This window comes from Malania oleifera, chromosome 1, assembly GCF_029873635.1.
Source record: "Malania oleifera isolate guangnan ecotype guangnan chromosome 1, ASM2987363v1, whole genome shotgun sequence".
Lineage (NCBI taxonomy): Eukaryota > Viridiplantae > Streptophyta > Magnoliopsida > Santalales > Ximeniaceae > Malania > Malania oleifera.
In genome coordinates, this window is record NC_080417.1 from 110,188,960 (window position 1) to 110,212,682 (window position 23,723).

The following is a 23,723-nucleotide window of genomic DNA, read 5'->3' on the forward strand; positions in this document are numbered from 1 at the left end:
CCTGTAACCTTATTATACACTTTACTTGATTAAGATTTCCGCAAATTAATCAACGCACTCCCCTTTTGGGTTTCCGCAATAGATTAATCAAAACGTACTTTCTATTGATCAAGAACTTCTATACCCTTGATCCTGCAACCTGCACTTATAAATTTTACAACAATAGCAAATAAAATATGTAAAATAAAGCAGAGAGAGAGAGAGAGAGAGAGAGAGAGAGAGAGAGAGAGAGAGAAGATTTTTTATGAGGTTCGGCTTTAACATAGCCTACGTCCTCGCCTTTGGCAAAAACACCAAAGGATTTCACTATATCAATTCCTTTACCTGGTGGAGCAATACCAACTTACAATACACTCCTTCAATTAGGCTATAGCCCGCCTCTCCAAATAACAACCCCTTATTTGGTTCAACGATTCAACAACTCAGAATCGTTTAAGAAAGATAATAAAGGAAAATGTGTACAAAAGATAACTCTCACAGTAGAGTGAATTAGTACACCAATCAGCTCACTTTATACCCTAAAGTAATTCAAATATAATAAATTTCAAGCTCAATTACTTGGTATGGATTATCAAATAATTTTCCAAAGAAGATAAAAGATTTTGATCATTGGAAAACATAGCTTCAGAATGTAAAACAATTTCATATCAAAGATTTTAGCTCGAAAGAATTTTAGATCCTTTGAAAACAAAATTTTGAATACTTGAAGATTAGTTGATCTAAAACCTTTAAAAAAAAAAACTTACTTTGATCTAAAAGCCTTTGAATATCTTTGGATCAGAAAAGTTGTTGAAAAACACTAGATTTGGAAACTTTAGAGATTTCTCAATTTCAAAACTCTTTTGAATATTTCATCAAAGTTCTCTCTTTTGTAATTTCTCTTTGAGATTAAGATTATTTATAGAGGCTTTAGAAATCATCCAATACTCTCAAAGATTTCTAAAATTCATTTCCAAATATTTTGAAATAAATGTATTCAAAAAATGTGGTTTAAAAAAAATTTTCGTTGAGAAATTTATTGCAAACGTTCGAGTGGCAGTCGCCTACCACAACTTGGCAGTCACCTGTCACAACACAATTCTCAAAACAGAATGTAGGCAATTGCCTGCCAGAACCAAGGCAGTCGCCTGGTTTGTTCACATAGGCGCTTATCAGTTTAGGCAGTCGCCTGTCTAACTACTGACTTTTAAAAAGACTTTTATTTTAATTTGGCAGTCACCTGGCCTTTCGGTATTTAAAAAAAAAAATTTATTTTCTTAAACCCTTTCCTTTTATTGATTTGAAAATTATTCTTTGGAGTATATGTTTAAAACATATTTTTGACTTTCTATGAACTTCAAATTTCTTTATACTTGAGATTTACTTTAAAGTACTTACATTTGAGAATATCCTTAAAAGTATAATTTAGTCTTCAAACTTGTTCTTCCATCATCTTTGTAGTTGCATTCTTTCCTTTGAGCTTTTCACAATATGACTTCGTTCTTCATGCTCTTTGTAATCCATGAAATTTCTTATGCACTTGAACTCTGTTATTTTCCTAAAAACTTTTACTTAAAACATATTAAATATATCATTTGATTTGTTATCATCAAAATAAGAATTGTAAGCCTTATTAGGCCAACACTAGCCTAATTAGGCCAAGAATTCCTATGTCTTTTATGGAACCATCCTTGAGGAGAATTTTTATAGCCCATTCTTTTTAGAACAGTATCAGTAAAGATATCATAATACGTCTTGCTAATAAAGTTGAATGATGGAGTTAAAACATTGAAATGGACAAAAACCATATTCAACATTCCTGATTATGGTAGGACAACACGGGGAGCATCAACTTTCATGACAATCCACTGAATGATCAAGCTTGAAGGATCCAACTTTTTCCCTTTGAGGATGCACCATATTACAAAACAAACCAAAAACGAAATGTGATCGTGAGAACCAGATCTTGGTAAAATGTTGTTTGTAATAAGCTTGTGCAAAATGAGGTCTTTCAAACTGAGCTGTTTATAAAGTGGAGGATGACTAAAATTTACTGGAGTGTTGGTCATAACCAGTGGCAAAAACTCTTGTGGTGTAAAACCGTGAGTCATAATCCATTGCTTCTCAATAATATGAATCTTAAAATCCCCTGGCTTAATTCGTAGAATTTTTCCCAAAGATATGGGATTTAGTTGAATCTCTTTCCCAAGCATATTTTTTTTTATTCCATTTTCATATTGCTCCATATTTGCATAGAAAATACGTACAACATTAGGATAATACACTTTAGCTTGGTAGGTGATGAACTTATCCCATCCAATATGTTGACCTTATGGGTCACACCCTAGTTTTGATAATGACAAATACTCTTGTATTTAATAAATATCTAGTTCATGTGCAGATCCATATTAGCAGATCATAAATGGTACGTGAAAGCTCAAAGCTTGAAGACAAATTTATGCTCTTGATTGTAATATCTTTGTAGTGAAATTTGTCTGTAATAGTAAATTAGGTTATTTGGTTTGTAATAAGCACACACATCACATGCATGGTTTAATCTGTAAGCTCAAAACCAAATAATGACCTAGAAATGACCTTAGGGCCTTCCCTTCGGTCGACCGACACCGGACCTTTTCGGTATCTTCAAAATTGGACCCCAAATGACCCTAGGACACACAAATTTGCATATATGTTTGTTAGGCACTAGAATAGGGTTTGATCGTGTCAAGATGGGACCCAAATGCACACTTGGTGCACTTTCGATTGACCAGCCAAATCAGTTCATTTTTGGCCTGGTCGACCAAACCAGACCTAGGACAACTGTTGACCAAGGTCCCGGTCGATCGAACCAGGTAGTTTAAAATATCCTGGTCGATCGAACCTCAGAAAATTGAGAAATCGCCCTCTCCTGGTCGACCGAGCCTTCAATTCAATATTCCCCTGGTTGATCGAAGCACTTGAGACTTGGTCGACCGAAACATTTTTGGTCGACTGGACCTCCCGGGTTGCCATCATTTTTACCACGGGTTAAATGTTTTTAAACAGGGTTAAAATGGTTTAAGTGTTATTAAACTCTTTCTATAATTCCTAATAGGTCCACAACAATCAAAAACTTTGGTATGTCTATATATACTCTTTCATTTGGGAAAATTAAGGATCCATTAGCAAAAACCAAAATCAAAATTTCTCTCTCAAGCTAAATATTTCCCATTGCTCATACTTTTTCAAAACTCACTCAAACCTACCTACTCCATCTCAGTATCATTTGTAAGTGCATTTGAGTGTTATTGGTTAGAGGTTTGCTCTCTCATTTCATGAGTGTGTGAATCAATCTTTTTATGAGAGCATAACCTAAGTATTCTTAGGAGACTTTTCTAATAAGCCAATCCTAAGAAGACTTGTGTTAAACTTCCGAGTATTGCATTCTCATTGCAACATCTTAGGAAGTTTGTATTATTTTTTGGGTTGCAAAAATATTTTCAAACGTACTCAAATATCTTGCAGTATTTATATTGATATATATTTGTGAAAAGATATTTGTGTGTGTTACATTAATCTTTGTGGCAATATCCATTCAAGTCTATTTCATTTGCTGAAAACAAAGATCATCTATATTTTGTAAATGCAAATCCAAGCACATACATATTTGTGTGATTGAAATATTCTACTGATTGACATTCTTGAGGCTTGGTTGATATTTTGTGTGAACACGTTTGATTAAATATTTTGAAATACACATATTATTATTAACACTCTCACATGCGTACTACACTGATAGAAAATCTATTTGAGAGTTGAACTACTTAGACCACACTGAGCTTACATTTTAAATCATCTGTGGTGCTTGTGATTGTGCACATTTGTGGTACAAATCTTCTTTACATGAAAGCACCTTAACATTGTACCTTTTGATTGTATATCTGAGAGATTCTAGGCATGGCCTGAGGGGGCGGTAATCCAGCCCGGTAAGGATTGGTGTAAAGGTTGAGGTCAGCCCTGTGATAACTTGACCTGGTTTGTATAGGTGCCGCTCCACCCATTCAAGTGAGCAAGTTAGTGTGATAATCCTTGTGTTGGTTAGCCAAGGCGGGCACGTAGGCAGTTGGCCGAACCTCGATAACATATCTGTGTGTCACCCATTATTTACTGCTTTTTGGTGCTTGTGCGATTAATTAAACTATTTGATTTAATTTCTGATATATTTATATTATTCGCACTAGATTGACCATAGGGTTGTGAGTATACTGCTGATAGTAGGAATACTTAAGGTTTAAATTTTAAAAATACCAATTCATCCCCCCTCTTGGGATCACGGTAAAGCTAACACAATATCCTTGAAAAGTTCCAAGATTTCGGGAAATCTGAATTAAAGAACGTTACGTTGAGTAGCTTACCTAATATCGGTTCTGTTGAAGCAATTTGATTTCGGTAGAGGTGCTTGGCGTGTGGAGTGACCAACCATTTCTCCACTTCATCGTTATTGATTCTTGTGGAAGATGAGGATCCTTTAACACCAACGGATTTTTGTCTAGGCATTTTCAGATGAAGAAGAAAATCAAGGAAATTTGAAGTTAGGTTCGGTGTTTGTGTGGGAAAAGGATTTGATGCTAGGTTTCAAGATGTTTTTGAGCGAGATTTTTGTATGGAGAGTGATGGAGACGAAGGGTTTTAAAGAGAAGAATGAATGGTCAGGCGCCTGGAGGGTTTTAAAATGACTTAGAATAGGGTTTTAAACCCTACCCGATGTGAGGCAGTTGCCTGCTTCAATGTGGCAAGCGCCTATCTTTGTGGAATTTAAAAAACAGTGGCAGTCGCCTGGTACCTTGGTGACAGTCGCCTGCCAACCAGAACAGACCCTAATTAACTTCTCGATTATGAAGCATGCCTAATTCTCTTCTTATAAATATGAATCTTTCTTCTGACAAAGGTTTTGTAAAAATATATGCTAATTGATCATGTGTATTCACAAATTCCAGTACTATATCTTCATTTTGTACATGATCTCTCAAGAAATGATGTCTTATATCAATGTATTTTGTTCTTGAGTGAGATACTGGATTTTTTGAGATATTACTAGAACTTGTGTTATCACATTTTATAGGGATAGTTTGATACTGGATTTGAAAATCTTTTAATTGTTGTTTCATATATAAAGTTTGAGCACAACAGCTTCCTGTAGCAATATATTCTGCTTCTGCTATGGATAATGCTACAGAATTTTGTTTCTTTGAAGACCATGAAACTAGAGAATGTCCTAGAAAATGACATGTTCCACTTATACTTTTTCTATCTATTTTACATCCAGCAAAGTCTGCGTCTGAATAACTAATCATTTCAAACCCAGATTCCTTTGGATACCATAAACCTAGTTCCAGTGTACCTGATAGATACCTAAGAATTCTTTTTACTGCTGTTTGATGTGATTCTTTTGGGGCTGACTGAAATCTTGGACGCATACATACACTGAACAGAATATCTGGCCTACTTGCTATTAAATAGAGTAGGCTTCCTATCATTCCTCGATAATGCTTTGTATCAACTTGTTTCCCTTTTTCATCTCTGTCAAGACTAGTTGAAGTACTCATCGGAGTTCCTATGGGTTTACTTTCTTCCATATTAAACTTTTTTAACTTGTCTTTAATGTATTTAGTTTGATTTATAAAGATTCCATTTTTTGCTTGTTTGATTTGTAATCCAAGAAAGTAATTTAATTCTCCCATCATACTCATCTCAAACTCTTTTTGCATACATGTGGCAAATTCTTTACATAGATCTTTATTTGTAACTCCAAATATAATATCATCCACATATATTTGAACTAGTAATAAATCTTTGTTTTTAGTTTTAATGAATAAGGTACTATCAACTTTTCCTCTTATAAATTCATTTTTGAGTAAGAACTTACTTAATCTCTCATACCAAGCTCTTGGAGCTTGTTTCAAACCATAAAGAACTTTTGTCAATTTGAATACATGGTTTGGATGTTTAGAATTTTCTAACCCTAGGGGTTGTTTGACATATACTTCTTCGTTTATTTATCCATTAAGAAATGCACTCTTCACATCCATTTGATATAACTTAAAGTCCTTATGGACTGCATAAGCTAGGAGCATCCTAATGGCTTCCATCCTTGCTACAGGTGCAAAAGTTTCATCGTAATCTCTTCCTTCTTCTTGATTATATCCTTGTGCCACTAGCCTGGCTTTATTTCTTATAACAATTCCGTTTTTATCCTTCTTATTTCTAAAGACCCATTTCGTTCCTATAATCGATTTATCTTTGGGTTTTGGTATTAGTTCCCATACTTGACTTCTTTCGAATTGATTTAATTCCTCTTGCATAGCAATAATCCAAGAGTCATCATTTAAGGCATCTTCAATATTTTTTGGTTCATATTGGGATAAGAAAGTACAATGATTGCAAATATTTTTTAGTGAGGCACTAGTAGTTATTCCTTTTGATGTTTCACCAAGAATTTGTTCTTTTGGGTGATTTTTGTCATATTTCCACTCTTTAGGAAGTTTAAGTTTCTCTAAAATGTTTTCATTTAATGCATCATTATCCTTTTCTTCCTTTATTTCAAGAACTTCTTCTTTTTGTGAAGTAACTTCTTTTTCATCATTCATATTTTTTATATTATAACAATTTGATTCATCAAAGGTTATATGAATTGATTCCATAATTGTTGAAGTTCTTCTATTATAAATCCTATAGGCTTTACTATTTGTAGAATGGCCTAAGAAAATACCTTCTTCTGACTTTGCATCAAATTTTCCTAGGTCATCTTTAGTATCTAAAATAAAACATTTGCAACCGAATACATGAAAGTAGGATATATTTGGTTTTCTATCTTTCCAAATTTCATATGGTGTTTTATCTATTTTAAATCTTATTGATACCCTATTTACAATATAACATACTGTATTTACAGCTTCTGCCCAAAAATATTTAGGTAAACTATTTTCATTGAGCATTATTCTTGTCATTTCTTGCAAAGTTCTATTTTTCCTTTCAACAACTCAATTTTGCTGTGGAGTTATAGGTGCTGAAAAATTGTGAGTTATTCCATGTTCATTACAAAGTTTTTCAACTTCTTTATTTTTAAACTCTCTTCCTTGGTCACTTCTAAAACTTGTTATATTATAACCTTTCTCATTTTGTAGTTTCTTGCATAAGGTTATTAATTGATTGCAAGCTTCTTCTTTGTTTGCTAAAAATATTACCCAAGTAAATCTTGAAAAATCATCTACTATTACAAAAGCATATTATTTTCCTCCTAAGCTTAAGGTTCTAGTTGGACCAAATAAGTCTAAGTGTAGGAGTTCTAGGGGTCTTTTGGCGGATATGAATTTTTTCTTTTTGAAACTTGTTTTTACTTGTTTTCCTTTTTGGCAAGAATCACATATCTTGTCTTTTACATACTTAATGTTTGGTAATCCTTTTACAAGATTTTTCTTAGATAATTTAGATAGTAGGTCCATGCTAGTGTCTCCTAGTTTCCTATGCCATAACCAACTTGCTTCATTCATGACTGTTAAACAAGTTATGTTTTGATTTGTTCTTTTCTCAAGATTTATACAGTAAACATTATTTATTCTATGAGCCATAAACAAGGTTTCTTTATTTTTGGGATTCTGGATAACACATTTTTCTTTCATGAACATTACTTCGAACCCTTTATCACCTAATTGACTGATACTTAATAGATTATGTTTTAGTCCTTCTACTAATAACACATTATCTATAGTAAGTAAAGGTTCCTTACCAATTTTACCTTTGGCATTGTCGCCGAAGGTGACGTATCCCCCATCATTTTGTTTTAAGGTAGTGAACTTGGTCTTGTCGTCGGTCATATGCCTTGAGCATCCGCTATCCAAGTACCATTTGTCTGTTGTCGTTGTTGTCCTAAGGCAAACCTATAATAAGGGACACTAAGTGTTTGTTTTTGGAACCCAAATTCGTTTGACTTTTATTGCTTTACTGTTAGTTCCATTATTTGTCTTCCATTCTCCTTAGACTTTAATATATTTTCTCTTTAGTGGACAATTAAACATTATATGACCTTTAGTCTTACACATATAGCAAGTGGTGTGTTCATGTTTGTTATTTGATGAAGTGCTATCATAAAACATAGCTTCCTTATTAAAGTATCCTATGTATAGCTTTTTATTCTTTTTATTTGTTTTACCATTGTAGCCTATTCCTTCTTTGTTTCCATAAAACCTTTGCTGTCCAATCATCTTTTCAAAGTTCTCTTTACCTCTAGTAAAGTTATAGATAATCTTTTCCTTGTCCTCAACTATCTTTTTGAGTTCATTTATTTCTAAATCTTTCTTATTCAACCCATCTATGTAAGTTTTATCTAATTCTTGTTTTATTTCATCTTCCAGCTTCTTAATATAAATATTTCTTTCTTCTACAATAACTTTGAATGATTCTAGCTGCTTTACTAGTTCTTGATTCTGATCCTTCAAAGTTATATTTCTTTTAGACACTTTTATAAACCTCTTATGTAGTAAAAATAATTCAGTTTGTAATTCCTTATAAGGAGGCAAACTGTCACATGATTCATCACAAGATACATTTTGAGATTCTGTTGAAGAGTAATAGGAATTTACCTCTTCATCGTTTGCCATGAAGCATATATTTGCCATCTCTTGCTCACTTGATTCAGTTTCAGTTTCGCTGGAGTTTGAATCATCCCAAGTAGCTTTCATTACTTCCTTCTTTTTCTTCTTGTCTTTCTTGAGTAATGGACACTCCGGTTTAATATGCCCTGACTTTTTGCAATGATAACAGATTGGTTCATTTTTACTTTTATTTTCTTTCCTACTTGTATCTCCTTTCTCAGTTTTCTTTTTATAGAATTTTCTAGGAAACCTTTTATTTCTTCTATAGAATTTTCCTAGTCTTTTAGTAATGAATGTCAATTCATCTTGATCTAGGTCACTTGTTTCACTTTCTTCTTCACTAGAACTATGGCTAGATGCTTTTAGAGCTATGGATTTTTTATGCTTTGATTCAGTATTCCTTTCTTTCAATGCCATTACTTATGTAAGAAGTGAGCCTGTAAGTTCATCCAAAGAAGTATTCTTAAGATTTCTACCTTCTGTTATAGTTTTGGCCTTTGGTTCCCAAATAGGAGGTAGTCCTCTTAGAATTTTCCTAACCATTTCATATGTAGTATAGGTTCTTCCTAAGGCACTTAGAGAGTTTCTTATATGGGTAAATCTGGTATACATGCTTGATATTGTTTCTTCAGAATTTATTTTGAAAGCTTCGTATTCACTTGTCAGCATGCCTATCCTATTGTCTCTAACATCAATAGTTCCTTCATAAGTTACCTCTAGTTCATCCCAAATCTCCTTAGCTGTTTTGTAGGCCATGACTCGATTAAATTTATTTGCATCTAATGCACAATATAACGCATTTATAGCACTTGCATTTATTTGAAGCATTTTATAATCTAAGTTGGTCATGCCTTTCTTTTCTTTTGGAATATGTTTTCCATCAACTAACTTAGAAGCTATAAGATTTCCATCCATGACAACTTCCCAAGCTTTCCAATCCATGTGTTGGAGATATATTTCCACCCTCTTTTTCCAAAAAGTATAATTATGTCCACACAAGATTGGTGGACGGGTTGAGGATTGTCCTTCACCAAAGGGTGCTACTCCGATATTTGTCATTTGATCTTTTTATAGTTTCTTATTAGGAATTTCTATAACTAGGCTCTGATACCAAATGAAATGAAGAATAGCTTTCCAAGAGGAGGGGTGAATTGGAAATCTTTCAATTTTATTTGATTTTTAAACTTTCTAATTTTAATAACCCAGAAAAATACAATGTATAATAACAACACTTAAGAAAACTAGAATTTAAAATAATAATTCAATCAATGTAATCAATCAATCAATAATATTCAGGCTTTCGTTGCTTTCCCTATAACCTTTTATTATACACTTTACTTGATTAAGATTTCCGCAAATGAATCAATGTACTCCCATTTTGGGTTTCCGCAATAGATTAATCAAAACGTACTTTCTATTGATCAAGAACTTCTATACCCTTGATCCTGCAACCTGCACTTATAAATTTTACAACAATAGAAAATAAAGTATGTAAAATAAAGTAGAGAGAGAGAGAGAGAGAGAGAGAGAGAGAGACAAGAATTATTACGAGGTTCGGCTTCAACATAGCCTACGTCCTCGCCTTTGGCAAAAACACCAAAGGATTTCACTATATCAGTTCCTTTACCTGGTGGAACAATACCAACTTACAATACACTCCTTCAATTAGGCTAGAGCCCGCCTCTCCAAATAACAACCCCTTATTTGGTTTAACGATTCAACAACTCAGAATCGTTTAAGAAAGATAATAAAGGAAAATGTGTACAAAAGATAACTCTTACAGTAGAGTAAATTAGTACACCAATCAGCTCACTTTATACCTCAAAGTAATTCAAATATAAGAAATTTCAAGCTCAATTACTTGGCATGGATTATTAAATAATTTTCCAAAAGAAGATAAAAGATTTTGATCGTTGGAAAACTTAGCTTGAGAATGTAAAACAATTTCAGATAAGAGATTTTACCTCGAAAGAATTTTAGATCCTTTGAAAACAAAATTTTGAATACTTGAAGATTAATTGATCTAAAACCTTTTAAAAAAACTTACTTTGATCTAAAAGCCTTTGAATATCTCTGGATCAGAAAAGTTGTTGAAAAACACTAGATCTGGAAACTTTAAAAGATTTCTCAATTTCAAAACTCTTTTGAATATTTTATCAAAGTTCTCTCTATTGTAATTTCTCTTTGAGATGAAGACTATTTATAGAGGCTTTAGAAATCATCCATTACTCCCAAAGATTTCTAAAATTCATTTGTAAATATTTTGAAATAAATGTATTAAAAAACGTGGTTTAAAAAATCTTTTCATTGAGAAATTTATTGCAAACGTTTGAGTGGCAGTCGCCCGTCACCAAGCAATTTTCAAAACAGAATACAGGAAGTCACCTGCCAAAACCAAGGCAGTCGCCTGGTTTGTTCACACAGGAGCCTGTCAATTTAGGCAGTCGCCTAGTAGACTACTGACTTTTTAAAAGACTTCTATTTTAATTTAGCAGTCGCCTGCCTCAACATAGCAGTTGTCTGGCCTTTCAGTATTTTAAAAAAAAAAAAATTTCTTTTCTTAAACCCTTTCTTTTATTGATTTGAAAATTATTCTTTAGAGTATATGTTTAAAACATATTTTTGACTTTCTATGAGCTTCAAATTTCTTTATACTTGAGATTTACTTTGAAGTACTTACATTTGAGACTATCCTTAAAAGTATAATTTAGTCTTTAAACTCATTCTTCCATAATCTTTGCAGTTGCATTCTTTCCTTTGAGCTTTTCACAATATGACTTCATTCTTCATGTTCTTTGTAATCCATGAACTTTCTTATACACTTGAACTCTGTTATTTTCCTAAAAACTTTTACTTAAAACATATTAAATATATCATTTGATTTGTTATCATCAAAATAAGAATTGTAAGCCTTAGTAGGCCAACACAATGCCTCGTATGGAGGCATGTCGATACTAGCTTGGTAGCTATTATTATAAAAAAATTCAACTAACGGTAGAAACTGTCTTCAGCTACCCCCAAAATCTAGCACACAAGCACGAAGCATATCTTCTAATGTCTGAATCGTCCTCTCAGTTTGTCTATCCATTTGGGGATGGAAAGTAGTGCGGGATGCTAACTGTGTACCCATACCCTCCTAAAAATTTTTCCAAAATCATGAAGTAAACCAAGGATCTCGGTCTGAGACTATGGATACCGGTACCCCATGACCACGAACTATCTCTTGAACATATATCTCTCCCAGTTTGTCCATGGAATAACCAATTTTAATAGGGATGAAATGAGCGGTTTTCATCAGATGATCAACAACCACCCAAATCGCATTTAGTCTCTGTCACACTAGTGGTAACCCCGTAACAAAGTCCATCGAAACGTGGTCCCATTTCCATTCTGGAATGAACAGTGGTTGCAACTGTTCTGCCGGTCTCTGGTACTCAGCTTTAACCTGCTGACACGTCAAGCATTGCTGAACAAACTCGACTATCTCCCTCCTCATTCCACTCCACCAGAAATACTCTCACAGATCCCTGTACATTTTAGTACTACCTGGATGTATAGTGCATAGGGATCTGTGAGCCTCCTCCAATATAGTCCTCCTGATCTCGGTATCTGTATGAACACATAGCCTAGTATGGAATCATAGGGCTCCGTCATCTGATATGCTAAATTCCTCTCCCTGACCATCCGACACTCTAGCTGTCACCTCTGTTAAATCTGCATTATCACCCTGAGCTGCTTTAATCCTCTCATATAGCGTAGGCTGAAACACCAGGCTGGCAACAAACACCTGAGGACTATCCTCTACCAATTCTATGATGATCCTCTCCAAATCCATCAAAATTGAGTGCTGAATCTCCATGACTACTAACACTAGACCCACTGATTTCCTGCTTAGAGCATCTACCACTACATCTGCTTTCCCTGGGTGGTAACTAATAGGGTAGTCATAATCTTAAATGAGTTTTAGCCACCTTCTTTGCCTAATGTTCAACTCTTTCTGGGTGAAGAAATATTTCATGCTCTTCTGATCCATGAAAATCTCACACTTTGCACCATATCGGTAATGCCTCCAAATCTTAAAAGCATACACCACTGCAACAAGCTCTAAATCATGGACAGGATAATTCTTCTCATATTCTTTAAGCTATCTAGACACATATGCAATAACCCTATCATGCTGCATCAACACACATCCAAGACCTTTCAAAGAGGCATCACTGTATATGACGAACTTATCCTCCCATAAAGGAATAACCAGTATTCGAGCTGAAACTAACCACCGCTTTAACTCCTAAAAACACTGCTCTTAGTCATCGGTCTACTCAAACTTTACATTTTTCCTTGTAAGTCGTGTTAATGAACTCGATAGCCTAGAGAAACCATCCACAAAGCCTCAGTAATAACCTACTAATCCCAGGAAACTCCTGACTTCCTGAACATTTCTCGGCCTTTCCCAACTCACCACTGCCTTTATTTTACTTAGATCAACCGATACACCTGCTTCTGAGATCACATGACCAAGAAAAGTAACCTGCTTTAACCAAAACTTACATTTCTTTAATTTTGCGTATAATTTCCTTTCCCTTAATACCTGCAACACCAGTCTCAAATGATGCTCGTGCTTCTCAAAACTCCTCGAGTAAACCAGTATATCATCAATAAATACAACCACAAACTCATCCAAATACTGATGGAACACCCGATTCATCAAATCCATAAATACTCCTGGTGCAATAGTTAATTCGAATGACATCACTAAGAACTCATAATGCCCATACCTGGTACGAAATGCGGTCTTCGAAATATCTTTTGCTTTAACTTCCAATTGATGGTAGCCTGACCGCATATCAATTTTAGAGTAAACCTGGGTCCTTTGGAGCTGATCAAATAAATCATCGATCCTAGGGAGAGGATATTTATTTTTAACTGTCAGTTTGTTTATCTCCCTATAATCGATACATAATCTCATGGTTCCATCTTTCTTTTTCACGAACAAAACTAGCGCACCCCAAGGCGATACACTGGGCCTAATGAAACCTTTATCCAAAAATTCCTACAACTGTTCTTTTAGTTATTTCAACTCGACTGGAGCCATATGGTACGGTGCTTTCGATATTGGTGTAGATCCTGACAATAAGTGTATAGTGAACTCAATCTCATGATCAGGTTGCAAACCAAGTAATTCTTCTAGAAAAATATCTAAAATTCCCTCACTACTGGTATGTCAGCTTGTCCCAATTCTTCTTTTGGCAATTCTTTTATGTATGCGACATACCCCTAGCAACCACCCTGTAACAGTCTTCTCACCTCAATAACCAACACTAGCTGTGGTGAGACACGTACACGTGAACCCACAAATCTAAATTCTAGCTCACCTAGGGGTCTGAAAGTCACTTCTTTCTAGTGGTAATTTATACTGGCATGATGAGTAGCTAGCCAGTCCATACCCAATATTATATCAAACCCTTGTATAACTAAAACCACTAGATCAGCTGATAATACCCTCTCCTGAATACTTACTGGAAAATTCTGAACTATCCTCCTACATCCCACCAGAGACCCCATCGGCGTACCCATAGACAGTTCTATATCTAATGACTATGTCTCTATTCCAGCTATTTTCACATATCCCTCCGATATATAGGAATGAGTGGCACCTGTATAAAAAAAAACAATAATCGTATATGGTAAAGCAGTAAGGATACATGTAACCACGTCTCCAACTGTCTCGGCGTCTCCCGGCATCAGCGCATAAACCCTCGCTGGCGCGGTATTTCTCGACTGACCTCCGTAGGGTGCCTGGTGTCCTCCCCAAAATGGCCTAGGAGCCGGTACATAACCTGGTGTCATATGACAGATCGAGCCATATAATCGGGTCTCTCACAGCAGTAGCAAACATTCTCTCCCAACCGACATTCACCCAGGTGTCTCCGTCCACATCCGATACAAATGGCGGGAGGCTGACCACCTTGAATTCAACCCTGCTCTACCACTTGTCTCTGACCTACACCAGATCTACCTCCCCTCCAAGGACCTCGGCTGGGACCCGCCCGAAAGTTCGAGGGTGCGGTCCTCTTCTTCTCACTCTATATCTCAATCTCTTTCAGTAGACTCTCCTCTACTATAATGGCGCTGTCAACCAATTCTGTAAAATCCTGGATCCTCAACACCGCCACCTCTTGTAGATATCTCGTCTCAAATTCCTCTCAAACATTCTAGCCTTCTTTACTTCATCGGGGACGATATATGGGCAGAAATGCGAGAGGTCGATAAATCTCGCCGCATACTGCTGGGCTGTCATCGGCCCTTGGGACAGGCTTAGGAACTTCTAAATTCGACCTCTCTGACTGAAGCAAGATAATATCTATCGAAGAATATATCCCTGAAACGGGTCCAGGTCATCGGCACTGGAGTCGTCCTCTGCTCCTCCAATAGTCTAGTGGTCGTCCACCATCTCTTAGTCTCCCCTACTAGTCTATACGTAGCATACAAAACTCTCTACTCGTTGGTACAGTGAAGTACTGTCAGGATCTTCCCTACCTCCTACACCCAATTCTCAGCAACTGCAGGGTCAGTCGCTAAAAAAAAGCTGGCAGATTCATCTTCATGAATTTCACTATGGTGCATCCCTGAACTGGAGATGGACCTCCCTACTCTCTAGAACTCTACGCTATCTCAGCCATAACTTACTAAGCCACACTATGTAGCACAGCATCTGAATCCGCACCCTCTACATTAGAAGGCCCGACACGATCATTCCCACTAGCATGAATGTTATTGCCTCCTGTGTCCATCCTTCAAACACATAGAATACTGTTTTAGAATTCTATTTCCCTACAGACCCAACTTATTCAACTAAAACCCCAAATTCTCTATTAACCATCCTTTCTGATCCTAACCCCAAATCACATCCCATAACCTAAATACATAACTCATCGATAGTTTACTATGGCTTTGTTAAAGTCATCACCTAGGAAAAACACAGAAACCATCACGAAATCCTATATCCATATCACAGAATAAAACCTCAAATTCTTTTCCTATATTCTGGTATTGTTTTCCGCTGCACTTTAGAGTCTACAGAACCTAGCAACCTGGCTTCGATACCAAAATGTAACATCCTCAAAATTTCTCCTTTTTTTTTAACAAATTACTTTAATATTTGAGTATAATGGGCTCCTTTATGCAATGGAAAACATAAATCACATAACCACATATACATATATATACTATACCAGAATTCAGTATTTTCAACCATAGTCACATAATACATCTCTCTCTCAAGTGTCAACTACCCAAAAATACAAAACCCAATGCAAAACTTACCTTATAACTAGGGTGACCAAGTGATCTCTATCCGCGAGCCTGATCTGCTTGCCTAGTTGGCTCACCTGAAAAACATTAAAGTAATGGGGTGAGTCGATGCTCGGTAATTGGAAATATGCTATTACTCGTGTGTGGTGACCGAGTTATAAAATTATAATAATAGTATTTAAAACTGCATGATTTGGCAAATATATAAAACACATATATAAAAGCTTAAAACATTTGTATCATCTGAGCTTTCTGTCATTCATACTGCTATAACATACTACATACGATAAAAAATATAAAACTATATACATATACATAACTGTGTTCTTTCCCTAGGACTCTAAATTTCATGATTTGACCCCTCATGACAGGGTTGTGCGGCCCTTAGGTGGGACTTAATCTGGTCAGCCCTCCAGATAAGTCAATATACTCTACACTACCTCAACCTGGCCAAACTGCATCCACACCTAAGTTTGGGACTGGCTGCTACCTTATCAAACTGGCCCCCTTAACCCAGTGAACTGAGGAGCTACATACTCTTTGAGCACGATTGACGGTACCCACACACTATCTAAGATATGTGGTTGCACTCTATCTGTGTTAGCAACGGTACCGTGCTCTATAAAGTGTATCTATCTGTAATATTTTTATAGAGATCTGATATTATATAATTACATATATATATATATATATATATATCTTTGTTGTTTTCATCATGTTTCCAAAATAACCATAACGCTATAATTCTATACTGTAAATACTATAATATCTGAGTGGCTGTAGCATCTTGATGCTATAACTGTATAATCCGTATTTATAAACTGTGTGTTATGGCATTTAGGAAAACATAGCATTCTGTAAAAATTATAATATACTGAACTGAATAAAATCTATATAAATCTGTCTGTTAATCATCTGTGAATATCTGTATATACATGCTATCAAACATGATATGCTAAAGTACTGTATAAATTTTACATCAGGTAAATATCTACTCAGGCCACACAATATTAAAACAATCGTTTTGTAAAAATTGTATAATAACTGGTATATATGTATCTATGAAATCTCTGTTTATATTCTTAAAACCCTAGCATAGCAAATTTCCCTTACCTTAACTATGAAAAGCCCTTACTAATTTCTGACCCTATACCTGCGAAGTTCTCCACTCAACACCCTAAAAACAACATACCCCAGAACAAAACATCAGTATTTTCTTACCTATAACATTTCTTATAACTACAAGGAAGGCATAATCTGAATAAAATACCTTACACTAGATTTGGGATGAATTCCAAACCAATTTCTCCTAGGATCAGCTCCGGTAGACTTGTAGAGAACTTTGTCAGGAGCGTTGTGGTGGCTTCAAATCGTTGATCTGACGTAAAACGAGCCTAAAATCAAAGAGAGAAGGAGAGAGGGACGTAGAGAGAGAGAGAGAGGAGAAAGAATTTTGCTCCAAATAATGCTGAAAAATCAGGGTTTTCACTATTTATACAGCCGGATTCGTCGACAAGACACGCCACCTCATCGATGAGTCTTTCAATAATTTCATCGACGAACTTCCTCCCTCATCGACGAATTTTAAACTGTCTCAAAAACCATTCTTGGTATCTTCTCATCGATGAGGCGTAGTTTGTCAATGAGGTCCCCTTATGCACTCTCCAACGAACTCCCTGTGTTCGTCAATGAGGCCCTGTGGAAAATCTTTCGGTATATCAGCGGGATATGTGAAAATATCTAGAATAGAGACACATCCATTAGATATAGAACTGTCTATGGGTACGCCGATGGAGTATGTGGTGAGATGCAAGAGGATACTTCGGAATTTTCCAGTAAGTATTCAGGAGAGGGTATTATCAGCTGATTTAGTGGTTCTAGATATGCAAAAGTTTGACATAATATTGGGTATGGACTAGCTAGCTACTCATCATGCCAGTATAAATTGCCACCAGAAAGAAGTGATTTTCAGACCCTCAGGTGAGCATGAATTTAGATTTGTGGGTTCACGTGTACGTGCCTCACCATAGCTAGTGTCGGCTATTCAGGTAAGGAGACTATTACAGGGTGGTTGCCAGGGGTATGTCGCATACATAAAAGAATTGCCAAAAGAAGAATTGGGACAAGCTGACATACCAGTAGTGAGGGAATTTCCAGATGTTTTTCTAGAAGAATTACTTGGTTTGCCACCTAATCATAAGATTGAGTTCACTGTAGACTTATTGCCGAGATCTGCACCAATATCGAAAGCACCGTATTGTATGGCTCCAGTCGAGTTGAAATAACTAAAAGAACAGTTATAGAAATTGTAAGATAAAGGTTTCATTAGGCCCAATGTATTGCCTTGGGGTGCGCCAGTTTTGTCCGTGAAAAAGAAAGATGGAACCATAAGATTATGCATCGATTATAAGGAGATAAACAAATTGACAGTTAAAAATAAATATCCTCTCCCTATGATCGATGATTTATTTGATCAGCTCCAAGGGACCCAGGTTTACTCTAAAATTGATCTACGGTCAAGCTACCATCATGTGAAAGTTAAAGCAGAAGATATTTCGAAGACCGCATTTTGTACCAGGTATGGGCATTACGAGTTCTTAGTGATGCCATTCGGATTGACTAGTGCACCAGGAGTATTTATGGATTTGATGAATTGGGTGTTCCATCAGTATTTGGACTAGTTTGTGGTTGTATTTATTGATGATATACTGGTCTACTCGAGGAGTTTTGAGGAGCACGAGCATCATTTGAGACTGGTGTTGCAGGCATTAAGGGAAAGGAAATTATACGCAAAATTAAAGAAATATGAGTTCTGGTTAAAGCATGTTACTTTTCTCAGCCATGTGATCTTAGAAGCAGGTGTATCAGTTGATCCAAGTAAAATAAAGGGAGTGGTGAGTTGGGAAAGGCCGAGAAATGTTCAAGAAGTCGGGAGTTTTTTGGGATTAGCATGTTATTACCGAGGCTTTGTAGATGGTTTCTTTAGGCTATTGAGTTCATTAACACGACTTACAAGGAAAAATGTAAAGTTTGACTGGACCGACGACTATGAGCAGTGTTTTCAGGAGTTAAAGAAGCGGTTAGTTTCAATCCGAATATTGGCTATTCCTTCATGGGAGGATGAGTTCGTAATATACAATGATGCCTCTTTGAAGGGTCTTGGATGTATGTTGGTGCAGCACAACATGGTTATTGCATATGCGTCTAAACAGCTTAAAGAATATGAGAAAAATTATCCTGTCCATGATTTAGAGCTTGTTGCAGTTGTGTATGTTTTTAAGATTTGGAGGCATTACCTATATGGTGGAAAGTGTGAGATTTTCATGGATCATAAGAGCATGAAATATTTCTTCACCTAGAAAGAGTTGAACATTAGGCAAAGAAGGTGGCTAGAACTCATTAAAGATTATGACTGCACCATTACTTACCACCTGGGGAAAGTGGATGTAGTGGTAGATGCTATGAGTAGGAAATCAGTGGGTCCAGTGTTAGCAGCCATGGAGATTCAGCACTCGATTTTGATGGATTTGGAGAGGCTCATCATAGAATTGGTAGAGGATAGTCCTCAGGCGTTTGTTGCCAGCCAGGTGTTTCAACCTACGCTATACGAGAGGTTTAAAGCACCTCAGGGTGATGATTCGGATTTAACAGAGGTGATAGCTAGAGTGCCAGACGGTCAGGGAGAGGAATTCAGCATATCAGATGATGTAGCCCTACGATTCCGTACTAGGCTATGTATTCCTGCAGATACCGAGATCAGGAGGACTATATTGGTGGAGGCTCACAGATCCCTATACACTATACATCCAGGTAGTACTAAAATGTACAGGGATTTACGAGAGTATTTCTGGTGGAGTGGAATGAAGAGGGAGATAGTCGAGTTTGTTTAGCAATGCTTGACGTGTCAGCATGTTAAAGCTGAGTACCAGAGACCGGCAGGACAGTTGCAACCACTGTTCATTCCAGAATGGAAATGAGACCACATTTCAATGGACTTTGTTACAAGGTTACCACTAGTGCGACAGAGACTAAATGCGATTTGGGTGGTTATTGATCATCTGACGAAAACCGCTCATTTCATCCCTATTAAAATTGGTTATTCCATGGAAAAATTGGGAGAGATATATGTTCAGGAGATGGTTCGTGTTTATAGGGTACCGGTATCCATAGTCTCAGATCGAGATCCTCAGTTTACTTCATGCTTTTGGAAAAGTTTTTAGGGAGGCTATGGGTACACAGTTAGCATTCAGCACTGCTTTCTATCCCTAGACGGATGGACAGACTGAGAGCACGATCTAGACATTAGAAGATATGCTTCGTGCTTGTGTGCTAGATTTTGGCGGTAGCTAAACATAGTTTCTATTGTTAGTTGAATTTGCTTATAATAACAGCTACCAAGCTTGAATTTGGCACAGCAGGCATGTGACAAGGTCTGACTAATTAGAGAAAGAATCAGTATAGTACAGAGTCAGTAGAAAAGCTGCGCAGATACTCGCCGCCAAGAGTTAGAATTTGACGTGTGAGATCGAGTATTTTTTAAGATAGCTCCTCTGAAAGGAGCTATGAGGTTTGGAAAGAAGGGCAAGTTGAGCCCTAGGTATATTGGCCCTTATGAGATACTAGAGAGAATAGGGTCAGTTGCCTATAGGCTAACTTTCTCGCTAGCTTAGGCTTGAATTCATGATGTGTTTCATGTTACTATGTTAAGGAAATACATTCCAGACCCATCCCACATCATTAACTATGTAGAGATAGAGCTTAAGGATTCATTGGCATATGAAGAAGTACCAGTACATATTTTGGACAGAAAGAAGGGAAATATGCTATGCTAGGGTTTTAAGAATATTAATAGAGATTTCTTAGATACATATATACCAGTTATTATACAGTTTTTATAGAACGATTGTTTTAATGTTGTGTGGCCTGAGTAGATATTTACCAGATGTAAAATTTATGCAGTACTTCAGCATATCATGTTATATAGCATGTATATACAGATATTCACAAATGATTAACAGATAGATTTATATAGATTTTATTCAGTTCAGTATACTATAGTTTTTACTGAATGTTATGTTTTCCTAAATGCCATAACACACAGTTTATAAAGATGGATTATACAGTTATAGCATTGAGATGCTACAGTCACTTATATATTATAGTATTTACAGTACAAAATTATAGCATTATGGTTATTTTGGAAACATGATGAAAACAACAAAGATACATACATAGATATATATATATATATATATATATATATACATATATATATATATATAAATGTTCTTATATAGTATCAGATCCCTGTGGAAATATTGCAGATAGATACAATTTACAGAGCACGGTACAGTTGCTAATACAGATAGAGTGCAACTACATATCTTAGATAGTGTGTGGGTACTGTCAACGGTGCTCGGAGAGTATGCAGCTCCCTAGTTCGCTGGGTTGAGGGCACCGGTTTGATGAGGTAGCAGCCAGTCCTAAGCTTAAGAGTGGATGCAGTTTGGTCGGACTGAGGTAGTGTATAGTATATTGACTTATCTGGAGGGCCGACCAGATTAAGTCCCGCTTAAGGGCCGCACAATCCTGTCATTATGGGTCAAATTATGACATGCAGAGACCTAGGGAAAGAACATAGTTATGTATATGTATACAGTTTTATAGTTTTTATCGTATGTAGTATGTCATAGCAGTATGAATGATAGAAAGCTCAGATGATACAAATGTTTTGAGCTTTTACATATGTTTTTTATAGATTTGCTAGATCATGCAGTTTTAGATATTATTATTATACTTTTATGACTCAATCACCACATAATAATAATAACATATTTCTACTTACTGAGCGTCAACTCACCCCATTACTTTTAACATTTTTCAAGTGAGCCAGTTAGGCGAGTAGATCAAGCTCGCGGATAGAGATCACTTGGTCACCCTAGTTATAGGGTAAGTTTTGCGTAGGGTTTTGTATTTTTTAGTAGTTGACACTAGAGAGAGAGATATATTATGTGACTATGGTTGAAAATATTAAATTCTGGTATTGTATATACATATATATGTGGAGCCCATAAATAATGGCGTCGTGATTTCCATGCAAATAGAAAATACTTCACAGGAAGTAACAGCAGTGCAGTAGGTAGCACCAAAATTATTATATTATATTATAAAAATATTATTAATGTTCAAAAAAATATTATGATGTTTGTAATAATAATTTATTTTTGGATAAGAAAAAATAAATTTTGAATTTTGAATTTAAATTTAAAATTTATGTTTCCAAATATTACATCTATATTGTGTTTAGGAGTATAGATTCCGAGATTTAAATTTAAATTTATACAATCTCTAAAAGAAATTAATATAATCTTAGAATATATTTTATTTAAATTTATATAAATTTATATTTAAAGTCTCAACTCTATTTCAATTCCTCCCAACAGAAGATTTAATTAAACTCATTTCTCTAACATAAATAATACACAATAGAATGGCGCCCGCTTAGAGAAGTGGAAACACATTTTCATCTGGGAATGTCTCTGGGTGGAAAAGCAAGTGAATATACACTCAACATGCATGTAAAGTGAGGGCAATGCCCCGCTGGCAGAGATGTACAACACGGACCGCGGCTTAGCGGCGCTTCCATTTCTATGTTGTCTTTACTATATATATATATTTGGACATTAATAATATTCTTATAATATAATATTATTATACATTCCTAAATTCATAATAATAATTTATTTTAAAAAATTTATAGTATTTATTATTTTCATTTCATAGTATAAGATAATTATATAAGTTTTGAAATCATATTGCCTTTTATTATTTTAGTTAATTATATTATTAGGTGTTGATGCTTGTATTTATGATATATACTTGAAACTTTAAGATGAAATTTATTTATTATTTAGTAAAAAATGTTAGAACGTTTTGCACGAAAAATTTGATTATTACTTATAGATATTGTTTATACACAATTTAGTCTAATGATAAATATTATAAAATATTAATTAGAATTCAAATGTTAAAAAGTCAAACCATGCATCTTGTAAGTATTTTAAAAAATTTACAAAGAAAAAAAAAACAAAATAGATTTCATGAATTAAAGATTTCATTTTGAAAATAAAATATTCAAGAATGTTATTCTAAATGAATTTTTTTTTAATTCCGTGAAAATATTTGTTACAACGTGTGTTTTAACAAATTAAAGATAGATTTTAGGACATTCCATTTCTTTGCATTACATTATTTACACATTATTTCAAATTATTACAAATATATAAATGTATAATAATATTGGCACAATATAATCATAGAAAATTGAGATTTGAAGCCTGTTATATAAATAATGATTTTCCAAATGATGCCTCCTTTCTTACTTGGCAAATTTGATAGTTTGGTGATGCTCCATATAATGCAGGATTTTGTTTTATACCATTCACTTCAATAGTGGAGCAAAGTTAAATGTTATGTTTTGCAAAATATCGATAATTACTACAATAAATTAGCATCCTTTCAATGTCGACCAACACAAGCAAGGGAATAAGGAATTTCTAAGGAAGGTTTTTCAGGAGCATGACAAGTGATTGTTGCCAAGACATCAATTGAGATTCATGAATAGCATGATGTGACCAAGTATGTTGAAAGAAGTTTCCTTGAGGCACGCAAGGCACAAATGGATGACATTCAACACCACTTGATGAGCACATTTCGATATACTAAAGACAACATTACAAACATGAGCATTACAAAAGAGTACCAGAAAAATAGTAGGAAATTGATGGATGTGCAGGAGTG